This window comes from Paroedura picta, chromosome 8 (genome assembly GCF_049243985.1).
Source record: "Paroedura picta isolate Pp20150507F chromosome 8, Ppicta_v3.0, whole genome shotgun sequence".
In the NCBI taxonomy this organism is placed as follows: Eukaryota; Metazoa; Chordata; class Lepidosauria; order Squamata; family Gekkonidae; genus Paroedura; species Paroedura picta.
The window spans coordinates 29191262-29204414 of record NC_135376.1 but is presented as its reverse complement, the minus strand read 5'-3'; the positions used below and the strand labels follow the sequence as shown (position 1 = coordinate 29204414).

At 39.5% G+C, this 13153-nt stretch overlaps 1 long non-coding RNA gene across 1 annotated transcript in view; it reads left to right on the top strand.

The window, feature by feature from the left end:
- Window positions 1–12178, top strand: part of LOC143843182 (uncharacterized) — a 28069-nt gene extending 15891 nt beyond the window's left edge. The window contains exons 2-3 of the long non-coding RNA XR_013233485.1: window positions 4221–4263; window positions 11898–12178. This is a non-coding gene — a long non-coding RNA (uncharacterized LOC143843182). The remainder of the gene's footprint in view (window positions 1–4220; window positions 4264–11897) is intronic.
- Window positions 12179–13153: the final 975 nt, after the last annotated feature.

The following is a 13153-nucleotide window of genomic DNA, read 5'->3' as shown; positions in this document are numbered from 1 at the left end:
AGATGCCAAAGAATCAGTCCAGGGACTAAGTAGTGATGAGCTAAAAAAATGGAATGGAAAAAGATCCATTGTTACACTGGTGTGTGAAGGGGCCAAAAGGCACCAAGTCTTTCCAAACTTTTTACAAAATCCCTGGTGGGCTAAGTTTTATTTCTTCTACAGCTTCGTTCACTATCAGTCTTCTGATCAAGACTAGGAATGTGACTAGAAAGACTAGTGAACTAAGTGGCCATATTTTAAGAATGAATGAATTTGTCATCAAGAAACACTGTATTTGGGGGGTATGTAGATTAGTATCAGAAAGAGAAAAAAACCACGAACAGTCTTTAGGAAATATTTTTTACAGGAATCCCTTGTTCATATCCCTCTCTCTTAATTTCTCTATATAAATTTATGGCTATTGAATAAATAAAAGTTTATTTCTTTTATTGTTAGATTTCTATACCACCACCTCTTGAAAGACTCATGTAAATGGATATTCAGGATCATCCACCTTGATTTGAAGACAAATGCTTTGAGGTCCTGTGTTTATTACAATGCAATACCATATCACCCTGTTATGTTTCAGCCGTGTATTCATTCAGATGTCCTTTTAATCTGATATCAGTCTGATTATGTCTTGAAAAAGCCACCCAATATCCACAGCCCTCTGGACATGGATAAGTAATTATAGCAGATTCAATGAATAATTAATGCACTGCAATATCTAGCCCACTCTTAGCACTGACTATTGTAGTAGCATGAGAAGTAAATAATATGACTAAGAGTATAATCCTTAAATGGTGCTGTCAGATTCCTTACCAGAACATTTTCACAGTGTCCTGATAGGTGGTAGTGGTACTCAGTCCCAGGCTAGATCTGCCATTACATGATTGTCTATTCTGGCTAGTGCTGCTTCAAAAATTATGCCAACCAAAAGTCTCCCTTTTCAGTGCTTTGCCAGTAGATATAGTAGTATGGTGATTTTATTTTAAAATGCCATAATTTGTTTTAAAGCCAATCAAAAGTCAAATCAAAACAGTTAAATAAAGTAAATGCAATATTTAAAACAAATATTTGAGTTGGATTCTACATAACATGAACAGAAGAAATTTATTGAATGGGTTTGAAGCTACTTCTAGCCACCTGTTGGAGTATCCCCAAGAGAGGCAGTCCCAGGGCAGGGACCTTCCCTCTCCCTGTACACTCATCAGGAATTCACAAGTTACAAAGCACCCTGTTTAGGTATACCTGTGGGTATAATGCTTAACAACATATATTTGGGGTATAATAGAAACTTGTGTTAAAAGGTAGTTTTCAATTTATTGTGAACTTGTATCCAAAACTTTTCCACTACATATGGAAAAAAGATCCAATAGCATCTTGACATTTCCAACATTTAACATCAGTTTGTTTGGACATTTTGATAATAACCTTAGGTGTTAAATACCACCTAAAAAGATCTTATACTAATTTTGATGATGTGTCTGTCATTTCATCAATTTCACCTTTTTACACAATAATTGTTCCCATTCCTTCATATTAATAGTCACACCAAAGTTTTTGCATCCACTTTATCATGCACATTTTCCCTTGTTCTGACTCAGTTTCATATTCGGGTGAAAGTTTATAAATTCTGCTCAAAAGATGCTATTGGTCTTGCACTATCAACTTTTCAAATTCAGTTTGGTCTCTCAGAATTCCTCGGGATTCTTATAATTCTTTTTTCATCTTATATGTCCATTGCATATAGGTGAGCCAATTTACTTTTTTTTTTCTTCTTCTTGTATCTGCTGTCAACTTTTCATTTTCCTCTCTTTATCTGCCTGGTTTTGAATACACAAAAAATCTAGCTTGTTGATATCTTTTCAATGATAATTTTTAATTGTGAAGCTTTCAGACTAATCCTTTCTCTATACTTTCCCCATATCTTCAGAAAGCTGGCTTTCCATATTTGATACCATCTGGATTTTTTTTTTTTTTTGCTGGCCATAATAAATTACACACATTTTGAATGGAGCCCATTTCTTCATATTTCAAGCTTCTTTTCAGTGGGTCTTTGATCTATTCTGTTATACATGTTAAAACAGTTGTGTGGTGATAAAGCTTAATCTAAGGAAAACCTAACCCATATCTCTGCTTACCATCTGATCTGAATATATAAATAAAATGGGAAGGGGAGTTGGGACTCACTGCCTAATTGCCAGTCAGGTAGGATGCCTTGTCCCTGATTGGCCATCCAATCAGTCTTGTTAATTCTCTCAACTTGTCCTTGTAGTACAATTTTAGTCTTTGTTTATTTTATAACAGAGAGCCAGCTTGATGTAGTCATTAGGAGCACCGACTTCAGATCTGGTGAGCCGGGTTTGATTCCCCGTTCCCTCACATGCAGCAAGCTGAGTGACCTTGGGCTTGTCACATCACTGATAAAGCTGTTCTGACTGAGCAGTCCTTTCAGGGCTCTCTCAGCCTCACCTATCTCACAGGTATCTGTTGTGGGGAGAGGAAAGGGAAGGTAATTGTAAGCTGCTTTGTGACTCCTTCTTGTAGAGAAATGTGGCATATAAGAACCAACTGTTCTTCTTCAGATACCATTCCAAAGTCATTTAAGCAGTTCATCAGTCTAGGCGCGGACATTCCAGGTTTGATTATCATTACTACAATGTCATCAGCATAGCTTCTAATCTTAAATTCTTCTCCATCTGTTTGAAGACCAGAAATTCCTGGATCTGATCTTTGTAGCTGGGACTTCTAGTACCAGATTAAATAATAATGAGATAGGACAGCCTTGTCTTCTGCCTTTTGCAATATCAATCTTTTCTTGAGAAACCTTTGCTTGTCTTGAATACATTTTTTTATCATTTCAAAAAATTATTCCTGCAGCCAGCCAATGTCTTTCTGATATTGGCTCCATCAGTTTCCATTAATGTCTCAGAAGGTCAGTTACCAGAGTTATGTTGAGTAACTCTTCATGGCTCCAAGTTTCATTTTCTGTACTGTTGTTTGGTGATACTAATACAGAGAAACATCTGTAGCATTAAGAAGAACAGAGAAAAGTTCTAGCCTATCATCAGAACTCATGGGATTCTAACTTTCTCTGTAAGGCTTCTTGAGTACTTCTGATAGTCCTGGAGATCATATGACAGAATGACTACTGCTGTAACCTTTTGCAAAACGCAAAGCATAACAGTCATGTTGCAGAACTGCATTACAAGGATTCATTGGAAGAACACAATTCTTGCTATACAAATTGCTGCAGTAACAACACCAATATCATTCCTATTTTGACCGCTCATGACTTCACACTTCTCTGAAATGTAATTTTTGTCTGTCTTTGCTTTTCATTTTCAAAATGTGATATATGCATGGCCTGCTGCTTCAATAATTTTTTAAGAGTTGAAATGTTTCTCTAGAAATGGAGCTTCAGCTTGTCAGCTCAGCTCTTCTTTGGTTACTTCTGGATCCCTCAGCTTGGCTTGTCAGTTTAGTCCCTCCTCAGTATCGGTGGATCCCCAGGCTTGGCTCATCAGCACCCAGTCACTCTATTGACTCTTAAGGATTCTTACTTGCAACTTCAGCCTGATAGGATAGGATACCTTGCATAGCCCAATACAACGTTTTATATTGTTACTGTAGAAGCAATGGTGATAAACTAAAGATTGACTGGATTGGATTGTTTTTTTTTCTTTTTCTTTTACTTTTTAAAGAAAGAAACAATCACTGCTTATATGGTTCCTGAACTTCTTCATATTTCTTCCACAACAATTATATAAGCAATCTGTAAGTGAAAATACAATAATCATCAAAGAAAACTAACTGTACTTAGCACATACAATGAAATCATTCTATGGATCACTAGCCTTCTTTTAGCCACTTTGTCTATATGTATGGCTTGGACCCCTTGGTAAAACTCCACTAGAAAAAGGGACATCCATCAACAGAATGGAACTTGGTTGCCTCCTCCTCATGTGGCATAAATTGATCCCCGAAATGCTCCTCCCAGGAAGAAGGAATCGAACAGGATGAGTGTGCAGGGGGAGCCAACGAACTGTCATGGGAGGGAGGAGCTGGCAGAAATCACTTTCCTTCCATTAGCAGACAATTTCAGTGAGATCCAGCCCATTACATCTATTGATTCATCTATCACAGATGTGTAATTTCGTATCATATATATGGACTATCTGATGCTTTATTGATATGTACTCATTTGTATCTGTAATACATGTTTTTGTTCTTTCTAGGTTTGATGTCTATTAATATTTCAAATCAAAAATTTGTGGAAAGGTATGAATTTCATTGTGGTATTCCCATTTCATAACATTCCTCTGAGCCTTGCTTGCTATGTATATTTACAAAATTGTACTACTTTGTATTTTTGTAATTTAAATGTTTCAGTACGTTTTATTTTGTTTTTAAAGAGGATATAGGTCAAGTATCATTTTGACGATATTTTATCCCATTAGGCAAAGGCCATTCTAAATGACTCATATTCCAGTCTTGTTCCATTGATGCTAGAACTATTATATTGAAAACAGGTCTAAATAGTGTTTCTTGTGTTGTGAGACCTTCTTTTTTTACTCCCCTAACAAAAGCTGTATTGTGGAACTGGAATCAGTGTGTGTCACTAGACAGAAAGCCCAGAATGTCATGACAGCCAAAAGAAAATAACCATTTTCCAAGATGTTGTTATACAAGTGCCACAGAGTCTCAGTGGAAGGGAATGGGGAGGGGGTCTTTAATTAATTATTAATATTGTATTTTGTGAATGAAAATGTTCATAACATATTGCATTCACCAAATGATGTATTAAAAACTGAATTTTTAAAAATGTCAATGGAAAGAAAGGACAATTGCCATCTTCATAATAAAAGGAAATGCAGCACATTTTGGAGGATCAAACTGTTTTTCAAAAAGGACATTTATGTTGGAGATCAAACCCTTCTCCCCATTGTCTTGTCACCATAGGGTACCATACTTAGTTCCACCTAACCACGACACACCGAGAACGCAAACTGGAGCTTTGTTCCTTAACTTTGAAGGCTATTCAGGCAAAGCCTCAACATTTCAGATGAATTGTTCTTTCAGTATTCTTTTTACATTTGACTTCTTCCGGTGGGCTTTTCCTTACTTGATTTTGCACAAATATACAAAATACCAATTCAGCAATACAAAGTAAAGATTCTATAGTTTCTATCAAAGTTTTCTAGTTTCAGAATGAATATCCTTGTAATGACCCACTGCTTTTAACTTCAGTGGTGCCACAAAGGTCCAGCGTATTCACACTACAGAGTCTCTGTGGAAGAGAATCATAGAATCATAGAATCTTAGAATCATAGTGTTGGAAGGGGCCATACAGGCCATCTAGTCCAGCCCCCGGCTCAACGCAGGATCAGCCCAAAGCATCCTAAAGCAGAGAATGGGAATTATTTAATGTAGTTAATTATTGAGGTTGCCATCTTCCCAGTGGAACCTGGAGAGCTCCTGGAATTACAACAGTTCTCTAGTCGGCAACAATCAGCCCCTTTGGATGCTTGGGATGGACTGTATGGCTTTATACCCCACTGAGATCCCTCTTCAAAACCCATCCTCCCCAGTTTCCACACCTCAGATCTCCAGGAATTTCCTAGCACAGAGCTGGCAACTCCATGTATAATGCAGTCATTTATAGCAGCAGACAGAACTGATCTGTATACTCAGAGATTCTGTTCTATATACAAGAGTCCATGGTCAACAAGTTGATTTTACAGCACAAATAGATTGTCTTCTTTCGCACTGTAGCCAAACAAGTGCCCCAAAAGTCCCACAAGCAGGGCCTTCTGCATAGACTTCTGTTGTTGAAACCTGCAATTGTTGTTCAAAGTTGTATCTATCATTGAATATGGTGGTTCCTATGCCCGTTAATTGGTCTCATTTTCTTTTTAAACCCCCTTTTCTGATGGCCATCGCTACAAACTGTGGCATTGAGTTCCACAAGGTAATTATGCACCCAGCTCAGAAGTACTTTTTCACATCTATTAAAAATACCAGGAGCTATAAACCATCTTTTGAGGTTATCCCACCAACCTCAGATTTCTCCAGCTGAGGACACTGTAATATGATTTTTAAGGTTGCACTTTAAAAACAATTTCAAAACTAACTAATAAAAGGGGTGAATTAACTATATGGTAGAAATGGAAAATGGGATTTGAGGTGACACTTAGTCCAGGAGGCTCTTTTCAGGCTGTGGAAAAAAATAGCACACGTTATTTTTCCCACAGCCTGAAGAAGGCCCCATGTCCAAAATGTCATCTCTAATCTTATTTTCTATTTCTAGTGTATATTATAGCTGCCCGGTTTGTGCCACTATAGTTAACGTTGTGTCAGTGTTTCCATTATAAACCCCTATTTTCAGAGGTTTGTAACTCAGCCATAAAAATTTGCTTTGGGCTGAAACTTGGCAAACAAGTTCTGGGACTGGAAAATATATATTTTCTTCTTCTGTTGCTGAAAAAAAAGCACATATTTTAAATGGCATTAAACTCGCCTATAATGTGGGTTCACAACAGCGTTTGAAATGGTTCCAAAAGCCATGCTAACAGCCTATCAGATATTTTAGTACTTTAGATTAAAATAGTCGCAAAATGTATCTTTCCTGAAATGCATATTAAATTAAGGGAAACCCTTAAGAAGTATGAAGAGCCTCACTGAATCAGGCCACCAAATCCAGCAGCCAGCTTCTGACAGTGACCAGTCAGCTATCTCTGGCAAACTCACAAGGTGTGCATTGACACTCCCACTTGGTTGCCACCTTCATATGGCATTTGGAAATATGCTTGCTCTAAAGCCTGCTACTAACTTTCATGACCATTATGGTTTGAATGACCCTGATATTACAAAGGAAGCTGCCAATTTTTTGAAAATAGTTATTAAGGCTGTTTTCTTAAAATGGCTTATCTGTTATTCTATACTGCGTGATGCTGTGATTTTATATTCACTTTACAATAGACTTTGTGAGGAGGGGAGTTATGGATTCTGCACACTAGGTATGAACCAGCATTCTGTTTCCTGGTCACTGTCACGTTCCCTGTGGGAGGGCATGGGTAAATTTGGCTTTGGAGAAAAAGAATGCCTTCGTTGCCTTTGTCTATTGTCTTGGGCTCTCTCCTTACGCAAGGATAAGGACAGTGTTGCCACTGCCATTCCTTCCAAGATCTTAAGAGTGGAATTCCTGCAGGTAAATATGGGTGCCACAGACAAATGCCCTCCAGCATTGGTTCTAACTATCTGGTATTGGACAAAAATCTAAGAGACAAAGCTCCTAACCTTTACTGGGCCATGGAAACTCTCTGAGTGTACTTGAGTCACTTTCTCTCAGCCTAGGCTATCTCACGGGAATGGAGGTATAAATCTGCTGAGAGGAGACAGGACTCACCACCTAACCATCAATCAGGTTGGCTATCCTGGCTGTCCCATTCTTGATTGGCTGTCCATCCAACAAACAGCCAATCAAGAAGGATGTCCCCAGCCCCTGGTTGTATCCCCCTCCAACTTCTTCCACTTGGAAGAAGTTCCAGCCCGGTAAGCATAGTAGGGAAGGGAGGACAGTGGGCCTGGGACTATGGGCCAGTGGGGGATTGGGGGAGGGATCCCCTGCCAGGGCTCCTGCTGCCCTGAGCAGCTCCAGCCACAACCCTTGCCAGACTTTGGTAGAGTTGCCATGGCAGTTGCCATACAATTAAAATACATTCATCTCTACTTTATCTGAACATAATGAATAAAGGACGAGGAGGACGAAGAGCTGGCTTTTTGCACCCCAGGTTTTACTACCCAAAGGAGTTACGAAGTTGCTTACAATCACCTTCCCTTCTTCTGGAGCATGTAGTTTCTAAATGTTCATAGCATGCTATCAAAAATACTGTACTTTAAACATTTGTCATTCTGCAGTACAATACATAAGTTTTTTGGGGGGGCGGGGGGGATGTCATAAATGCAGTTCCATGAGCCACTAATCTGTACTCTGACATGAAAAGTCTTTCTGTTTGCTAAGAAAACAACGCTCGTACACAAACACACACAGATATGATTCATCTGTCTTTGCATTTTTCCATAATAATGAAATCTAGAGTTACTAGGTAGAGGCAGCATACCATACATTTTTTACTAGTAAATGCATATTATATAGAATGCTATGATAAAAGCATATAATAGCAGAGAGAACAACGGTATGCAGAATTGGTAAACATTTTTTCCATGAACCAGAAGTAACCACTGTAAGATATGACAGTTTGGAAAGGAAAATCCCAGCTTTTTGCATAACTCTTCAATGTTCCCTTGAAATCTGAAATATGAGGAGGAACTTTTGAAATCACATCTTACTTGGACAAAATCCATTTACCATATAGGGACAGATAACCTCCTTGAGAAATTCTGCTTGTGAGAAAGTGGACAATCTGAAACAAAGCTCATACTAGTAGTGTCAGTGGTTAATTCTGGAGGAAGACATAATACGGTCTGGACAAGTGACAGAACTAAGTAGCGGCAGATTGCTAGGGTAGAAGGATAGACTGTGGGGAGAGAGATTTCTGGCCAGTAGAATATCAAGGGAACTAACAAAGGAAGCAGAAAGCTCCTATACTGCTAGAGAAGTTTCTCTGGGACTGATTCCTCATGGGCGGAAAAGGCCAGGCCAGCACCCATACAGCAGCAGGGCTAATCCCCGCTGCCACACGATGCTTGCACCAGCATGACCCCCTCCCGGGCCTGGCATTTTTTAGGGCCTCCATTGCCCCATGGCAAGGGAATATGGAAATATTTGCATTTTCCGGTCTACCGCAGGGACCAACAGGGCCTATCCCACCACAGGCCCATTTGGACCCATCCTACAGTGTTCCGGAGGAGACAGAAAATGCCCCACTTGGCTCCATGGCACTTCACAGCAGTGTAAGGCCAACTGGGGCATTTTTTAATTATTATTTGCATGCAATTACACATTTGTGCATTTTTTTTTAACCCACCGTCCCCACTGGGCAGCAGAACAATTCTGTCCTGGCTGCCTCGCTGTGGAGGTAGTAACCTGGGATGGACCTGATGCACCACCCAAAAACATCCCCCATGGAGAACCAAGAAGTGGCAGGGCACACGGCCCCGTAGCAAACTCCCAGCAGCAGCCTCGTGCGGAATCAGTATGGGAATTCCACACAAATCAAAGATTTTGCTAGGAAAGATAAACTGAAAGGGAAAACCTAAAATGGCTGAAGAAGATGCAATACTAAAGAAGTTTTGGGGAAAAAAACATCTATTTTGCCAAGCCAGTGGATAGGAAATGAACTTCATTTGCTTGAAGACTTACATTCAGCTGAACTTTAGAGAACTGCATCCAAATGTGAATTAAATCCAAATGTTTCCTGGTTTCTGCAGTCATAGTAGTATAATACGTCATTCATTTCATTGAAAGCAGTTTTTGTTTTGGTTCTCTCTCTCTCTTTCTTTCCCCCTCTCCCCCATCGGCATTTGTTTGAAATATGTTTTTCCTAAAATGGGGTGAGTTTTTTTTCCTTTTCTTCCCCTGCCCTTTTGTCATCGTAGAGGATCTCATTGCTTACCGACACATGTTTCAGATGGACATACTTCAGTAATAGGCAGGAGGGAGCAAGATTTTGAGATAATGTGCCACAGAAGCTTAAAATCAAGCAGGAAATGAGACTCTTATTAGACCAAGCTTGGAGGAAATCCTTTCCTTTCTTCTTCCTCCCGAGCACAGTGGAATAAAATTCAGGATTATGTTTTTTTCTGCCTTATACTGTTTTCTAAAACATGTAGCTAAGAAGAGGTGCAGACTGCATCAAATTGTTTAAAGCAGCATAGTGGCTTATTTAGGGTGCATAGGGGAGAAGCAAATAGGACACGATCAACATCATGGACAAGGTCCAGCCCAAGAGAAGCTCTGTTAAGAAGACCATTTATTTAACTGAGCCACTTCAGAAGTTGCTTCCACTGAAATAAATGAAGACATGATTCCATTTGGGTAGATGTAAAGGATTAGAAACTTTGACCTGTTCCTATGCTGAGATGTTGGGAGGTGGTTCTAAGGTGTGTTTTTAAAAAAAGAAATCAGGAATGAATGCTTGTCAACCCCATTAGCTATTTAGTAGATATCTCTCCAGCCTAGCACTCCAGTTCTCATCTGAATGGAACAAATTTGTAAACACTATTTTACATAAGATTCTGGCCATACAGGTTTCCTTAACTACATATTTATTAAAATCAGATTAATCCATTCTCACTGAATCAGACTAGTGAGCTAAAGGCTCAGATTTTTCTACAAAAGTATTTTTGAGTCAACTAGTAATGCCCCTTGTGACTTCCCAGGAGGTCTCGGAGCTTAAGTAAAGGAAATGAACACATTTTTCAAAAAAATTCTTTAAGTAATACTATACAAGCAAGAACCCGTGAGAAGGAAATAATGGGCAATATTTCAGGGCATAACACTTTCATTGTATTAAAAAAGAGAGAGATGTTTTATGAGCCTGACCCAGCCACCATCAAAGCCATTAACTTCAAGGGGTAGTCGGTCTAAGGGCATTACCAGATGACCAGTTTTATAGTCCAGCAAATGGGCAATCATTGCTCATTTGTGACATGGGATCCAGATGTCTTGTCTCAAGCAAGCACTTCTGGTTTGGGGAATATTGTTTAAAATTCATAATTTTATCTTTGACAACAACCCAAAACCTGTTAACTCTGTCCTCCTCTAGAATAGACCATCTGTCATAGTCTTGTTTATTTCATGGGTGATTTGTCACATCTCCATGTCTTTTTCTCCACAAAAAAAAAAAGGCTTCTTAAAACCAATCTGTACATCACAATGGAGTTCGTGATTGGAATTCATGTTGGTCCCTAAAAGAAGTTTCAAGGAGGAGCAATATGGACTGGAGCAGAGGCAGTAAGGAAGGAGAAATTAACTCACCCCACATGTCTTTCTTAAAAGTGCCCCCCACCTATGACTGCTTTCAGCTTCTTTAGGGAAGAATATAGGCACATATTGTGCCATTTTTTCCCCTGGAGTTTACTGTGGTGGGTGGGGCACGGGAGAACTTACAGAAATGACATAGGTAGAAGAGTTAAACTGTCCTTCCCAAATGTTGCAGCTCTGATCCACATTAATAGCCTTCCGCTACTGCTGTTTTTAGTGCCAAAAATATATCTGGAATTCTCCTGGAACTCCAGCATCCCATGTGATTTGACCCTTGGCCTACTTTCTCACAGATGAAGCGGCATGATCATGCAGGATATGTCTGGGAAGCATAGCTATGTGCATGCTCACCCAGGGCCCCTCCACATCCCAGCCCCTCCAGGCAGGGGTGGGCAGGTAGTTGCGAGTTCCTGCATTGAGCAGGGAGTTGGACTAGATGACCCTGGAGGTCCTTTCCAACTCTGATTCTATGATTCTACCCTATTGCCTATTACACAGAGAATCTGCACTTGAAAGATTCATGAGAGAGTTCACACCAAACCTCCTGGCCTCTACTCCTCCCCCCTTGCAATCTTCCCCATAAGAAGGATTCCTGGTATGATCTTTGGTTTATATTTCCAAATAAGTGAGGTGTAACTTGATAGTCCTAAAGGTGCCTCCAGACTTTCGTTTTATTTTATTAGCCACAAAAGGCTAACATGGTGGTCTGTTTGCACCCAACATTTCTCAAATGCAGCATAATGACCAGATTTCAGTTTGGGGAGGCATCCCTCTAGCTGAAGCAGGAACAGACATATGAAAATGTCCTCACCACAACAGCAGTTCCCAGGAGATCTGCTAAAATGAAGTCTGTGATGGGACGTTGTGATAGTTTGAATTTCCCTGCTTCCCTATTGCTTTAGCCAATGAAGTGGAGCAAAGGTGGGAAGACTCTGAGTATGATGGTATCACATTTCCTTTTCGCCAGATGCTGCGGGAGAAAAATGATGAAGAGATGTGGAGTGCTGTCTTTGGCAACAACCAAGAGACTTCTATAACATCTAGTTCTTCCCTGAGACTGAATAACAACAAAACTTTCGTTGACTCCTAATGGTTCATGATCTGGATATAATTAAAGTATGAACTTCAAGTAAACTCACTGATGTCTTTATTCCACAGAAGAAGAATCTTTCAGTCATTCATATGAAGCTGAAGAATGAGGGAAAGGAAAGAGACCAACTTTCTGTCAGACTGCATTTTCACAGTGAACATGGCTATTTTTACACAGAATAAATAGATGGATTCTAGTCCACTTGAAGTATTTCACAAAGTTATCCCGCACTTATTAAGTCCTTGACAGAGTTATTAAAACTCTCGATACTCATCTAAGCGACAACTGGTGACCACCAATGTTATATTATTGTTCAGCTGAAATGAAATGAACGCACAGGCCAACAGATTTCGTATTTTTATATTTATAGTTTATCTGATCCCAGGGGGATGGGGCTTGTCTTTCCACATCTTGAATAAATTACAGGTATAATCTTCCATTTTCCAAAACTGCATGCTTCTGTGTGGCAGAGAAACAGGAATTTCCACTTATGGAAACCAACAAGGAGACAGCAAAATGTGGCTGATCACGTTGCTAAGATCGTTATTGTTATTTGCAGATAATAATTTATTTGTTTAAAACAGCCCTCCGCAGTTGTTTGGAGGAATTTAGAATGGTTTAAAGCAGTTAGGTAGCTCTTTTATGACATATGAAAACTTGTGCATCTACACATGGCAGAGAATCATGAACACAGCACAAGTGTAATTTAGGACATAATCTTAGCTTTTTCCATTTCCCATATTGCTTTGGAACAATAGTGCAAGAGTGGATATTGTATTGGTTTGTCTCCTGGATTATTCACTCACTCATATCAGATTAGCACATTTTTTGTTAATTTCTTATTATTCTTCATGATTCATATTTCTTTCACAGTCCTCAAACTGCTTTTAATCATTTCATGCTATACTTCCTGGTGGCCGTCTCAACTGAAGAGAAGACCCTTTATGAGTTCAGGTTAGCACAAATAGTGAGGAACTGACAATTACTCTGACCTGCCCAGCTCGGATGTGCCATGTAGTGGCACAGGAGCAGGTTTCAGTGACCTCTACATGGGTTTTGATATAGGCAATGGCTGACAGGATCCTTGCTGCAAAACAAAAGAAAAGCAGATAAGTTTGCCTGATTCTGATTTT